The sequence below is a fragment of the Dictyostelium discoideum genome, assembly GCF_000004695.1.
Source record: "Dictyostelium discoideum AX4 chromosome 4 chromosome, whole genome shotgun sequence".
In the NCBI taxonomy this organism is placed as follows: Eukaryota; Evosea; class Eumycetozoa; order Dictyosteliales; family Dictyosteliaceae; genus Dictyostelium; species Dictyostelium discoideum.
Genome location: NC_007090.3, coordinates 4,597,823 through 4,602,822, shown reverse-complemented (window position 1 = coordinate 4,602,822; position 5,000 = coordinate 4,597,823). Strand labels below are relative to the sequence as shown.

The window sequence follows — 5,000 nt, the reverse complement described above, 5'->3', positions numbered from 1 at the left end:
TCTTGACCTTTAATTGGATAAAAAACAATTTAATCTATTAGTATTTAATGATTAATATGTATTGTTTGTTTGTTTTTAAAATAAGATTTTTTTTATATTTTTTTATTTTATTTTATTTTATTTAATATTATTTTTTAACGTTTAGATTTTAACCTTCCAATATCCTTTAATAGTACTGTTGACAGATATTAAATCCTTGGATCAATCTAAAATATATATTATTAGAAAATTGCAATATTTATAAAATAGTGTTGGAATTAAAGTATTAATATAGTTTACCTTGCATTAAGTCCAAATTATCATGTAAAATTATGGTTTATTGTCGACAATCAGTTAGTTTATTTAATTTAAAAATATTATTAAGTGAAAGCTGTTAAATACCAATCTACCAATTAGCAAAGCCTGAGAATTGAAAGATTTATTTTTTAAAATAAATAAAATCCTTTGATTCTCAGACATTGAGTTAGTACCGACCAATACTAAATAAACTACCACTTAATAAAACTATCTTTTTTTTTTTAAAAAATAAAAAACCGTTGTATTGACATTTAATTACACCTGTTGGAAGTTTTATTTCATTTGGGACAGTTTAAAGACAAAAATAAATTTTACATTATACCTAATAATTAGAAAGAGAATGGTAAATTATTTAATGTATTAAATATTTGAAAAATTAAAAAAATAAAAATAAGAAAATTAAAATTAAAATTTACCTTTTGATATTTTATGTCCAGAATTATAATTTTTTTTTTTTTTTTTTTTTTTTTTTACATTAAAATTATAACTTTGTTTTTTCTAAAATGTAAAATTTCTTTGTTTTTTTTTTTTTTTTTTTTTTTTTTGAAATTTTATTTATTTTTTTTTTTAAAATAATTAATAATTTTTTGTCTTTTTATACTAAAAAATTTTAATTGAAACTTTTTTTTTTTTTTAATAAAAGATACCCAAATTTGGTAAACCCAAAAAGAGTTACATTTTTTGATCTTGATTTCCAAAAAAAAAATTATACTTTTTACTTTTTTTATTTCCCAATAAGGAAAATTCATCCTAATTACTTTTTTTTTTTTTTTTTCTTTTTTTTTTTTTTTCAAAATAGAAATTGATTTAGATTGATTAATTTTTTTTTTTCTTATATTTTTTATTTTTTTTATTTTTTTTTTATTATTCAATTTTATTTTAAAAATAATAAAAATAAAAAATAAAAAATAAAAATAAATACTTTCAAAACCCATGAATTATCTCTTTAAAAAAAAAAAAACCATATTTAGATTTTTTATTTAAATTTAAAATTATTATATAAATTGAGATAAATATGATTCATTGAATATGTCAGATTCTACACAAATATTTAAAGCATCTGCCATTTTTTAAATAGGATTCATATATTATTTAATACATAGATGATCCACAATTATCTATAAAAATAATAAAACAATAAAAATAAAGAGTTAGATACACCCTTTTTTTTTTTATAGAAAAAATGAAGATTCTTTTTTTTTTTTTTTTTTTTTTTTTTTTTTTTTTTTTGAAAATATAGTTGGGTATGAAGTTTTTTTTTTTTTTTTTTTTTTTTTTTTTTTGAAAATATAGTTGGGTATGAAGTTTTTTTTTTTTTTTTTTTTTTTTTAAAATTGATCATAGTTTATCCTTTAAAGGAAATATAGAATAATTAATAGCTTTATTTAAGGAATTTGAATTTTAAAAAGAAATGTTTAAATTCTAATGTTTTCAATTATCCCAGTAAAAGAAATAAAAATAATTAATTTAACTGTGGGTGAAATTTTTTTTTTTTTTTTACCTGTGATCAGACCTTCAAGGAATGTCCTTGTGTCTTTTCGGCGGTGTTTGTTAAACGGTTTTATTTTTATTATTCAATTGTATTAAATTTTTTAAACTATATTATATTATTTTTTTTTTTTTTTTTTTTTTTTTACTACTACTTAAATTGGAAGAGGGTTCGGAGCTGCTGGGGTTTGCCAGGCTTTGTTGAATTTGTATTTGTGAAGATCTTGATTGGTGTTTTTTAGTATTGCTTCGTCGTGTTTGATTTTCTTTAGTGTGATGAATTTTTCAGTTTCGATGAGATTTAGTAATTCTGTTTCTATGACCTTTTGTTCGAATTTTGGCTCTGGTTTGCTTTCATCAGTGTTGAACAATTTGTGACAGATTATCTTCCATAATTGGTGTGCTATTATTCCTATGAGATTGGGGAAGATTCTCTCAGTTCTGTTGTATTTTGATATGTCTAAGGTTTCCATTGACCATCTGTGGATTTTGATGAATGATAATTTGTTAACTGTTGATATGATGGTTTTTTCAATATCTAGGATATCTTGGCATAGAGTGAAGAGGTGAGAATAAGGGTCTCTGAAAAGGTGGCCACAGATCTTGCATCTGGTGTCTCTTTCGTGGTTGATACCTGGAAGTGATCTTGGATTTAAGGATACTTGTGAGGTATTTGCTTGGTGTTTCTTGATGCAGGTGGAGTTTTAATTTGATATCCCATGCTTTTACCTTTCTTTCTTCTTCTAATATTCTACTTATTTCTTCATTGAGTTCTTTTCTCATCTTTGGAATGATATCACTATTTCCAAGTAATTTGTGGATTACGTATTTTCTTTTGTTCTTTTCTTTCTTTATTTTGTTTTGTTCTTTTTTTAAATAATCTCTGATGACATTATTTTTAAATTTCGTCCATTCCTCCACTGATTTGATCTTATCTTTGTTCTTACTGATTAATTCTGATAACCCATCATGTATATGTTTGTTGTTGAGAATTTCTTTACATAATGTCCAAGGGAGTCTTTCTAGTTTGGTTGTTGTTGTTGTTGTTGTTTCTCTGTTGGTTTGTATTGTGATTGTGATGGGAAAGTGATCTGATTTGTTAAATACTGTGTTGTGGACTACCAGTTTTGAATTTTGGTTTAGTAGTGTTGGATGACAGTAGATTCTATCTAGTCTCTTCATTGATCTTGGAAATGTTGGAGTGTTATCTTCAATACCAGTATCTAGTAGCATGTCTTGGTCTATTATTTTACGTAATTCAGTACCGAAGAAGCTGTTGCAATCGTGGTTGTTATTGAAGTCGCCTGCTATTATTTGATGGTTGATTGAATTATATTTTTTAAACAGTGATTTTGAGTTGATTATGAAGGTGTTTCTTTCAGATATAGTCGCTGGAGCATAGATCAATAATATGTTGATAGAATTAAAGGAATTGTATTTAATTGATAGTATTCTACCATCATCGTCTTTGAAGTTTATTGATATGTGGCCTTTTCTTGTATCTCTATTTTCTATTGCTATGCCAGTTCCTTTACCTGAACCATGATCTATTCTTTCAAAGTTGAACATTGTTTTGTGGTGGTTGAATCCATTGAAATTAGTTTCAGTTAGGAGTGCTAATTGAGTGCCAATTCTTTTTATCGTTTCTTCTGTTTTATTCTTAGCGTTGGTTGATTGATTACCTCTGCAGTTCCATAGTAATAATTTTAATTGTTCCATTATTTTCTAATACTACTGGCAATTGGAAACTTGGTACCATTGCTTGTAGTAATTTTATTGATAGGTTTTGTAGTAGTAGTAGTAGTAGTAGTAGTAGTTTTGTTTAGGTTGTAGATTGTTGTATTGCTTGTTGGTAATTGATGTGTGGTTGTTGTTGGTGTGGTTGTTGTTTGTGTGGTTGTTATTGGTGTGGTTGTTATTGGTGTGGTTGTTGATGCATTAGTTGTTGGTGGAGTTGATGGTATTGATTTAGTTGTATTTGTAGTTGTTGGTTGTTGGTTTTTATTACTTGTGTTTTTTTTTTTCTAACATCTCTTATTTCTTTATTGTTATATTCAGAGATGAAGGCTCTTATTGGATGCTTACTACCTTTTATAGCATCAATGATTGAGATATCATCTTCTTTATTAAATAATAGTATGCATGAATATCTAATCACATCTGGTAGCAGTACTATGTTGCATTCATCTATTAGTAATGGCTCCAATCCCCAGTTTTCTTTTACCATTTGATTGTTTATTTTTTTTATTATGTTTTTTGTAAATGTGTAAAAGTGGACATAGTGATATCCTGGGGTGTAAAGTATGAATTTTTGCAGTGGAAAATCTTCATACTTGAAAGTGCTGTAACACTCGTGTAATAATGTGAATTTTTCTTTTAGTATTCTACCGAATACTGTTATACCCTTTTGTCTTCTGACAATGTTAAGAGTACCATTAACTATGAAATTATCTATTAATTTTGTTGAATTACTATTCAATTCCAAGGTATGTGGGTAGAATAACCTTATTTGAATAGTTTTTTTATTTAACTCTTCTTCGCCAAAGTTGAGTTCACCTTTAAGTTTATCGAAAAAATTCATTTTAACTGTGGGTGAAATGGTTTTTTCTATATTTTTATATGGGAGTCGAACATGCGATCTGTATTTTGGGGGGTGTGAAATAAAAAATTTGCCTCAGGCCGGGATCGAACCAGCGACCTTAAGATCTTCAGTCTCACGCTCGTACCAACTGAGCTACTAAGGCTTGGTGAAATTTGAATAAAAATTCACCATATTAAAACTAACGAGTAAGAGAAAAAACATCAACAACAACACTTTTTTTATTTGATTATTTCATTTTTCATATAAAAAAAAGACTTAAAAAAAATAAAATAAAATACACTTAGAGTAAACTTCTTTATTTCTTTATTTTATTGTAATTTATTTTTTTCTTTTTTTTGAAAATTTTGCTTCGCAAAATTTTCAAAAAAAAGGAAAAAATAATCAGTAAGAGAAAAAACATCAACAACAACACTTTTTTTATTTGATTATTTCATTTTTCATATAAAAAAAAGACTTAAAAAAAATAAAATAAAATACACTTAGAGTAAACTTCTTTATTTCTTTATTTTATTGTAATTTATTTTTTTCTTTTTTTTGAAAATTTTGCTTCGCAAAATTTTCAAAAAAAAGGAAAAAATAATCAGTAAGAGAAAAAACATCAACAACAACACTT

At 25.1% G+C, this 5,000-nt stretch overlaps 1 non-coding gene across 1 annotated transcript; it reads right to left on the bottom strand.

The window, feature by feature from the left end:
• Nucleotides 1–4,455: 4,455 nt before the first annotated feature.
• On the bottom strand, nt 4,456–4,529 carry tRNA-Phe-GAA-12. Its single transcript has one exon. It is a non-coding gene; the product is annotated as a tRNA-Phe (tRNA).
• Nucleotides 4,530–5,000: the final 471 nt, after the last annotated feature.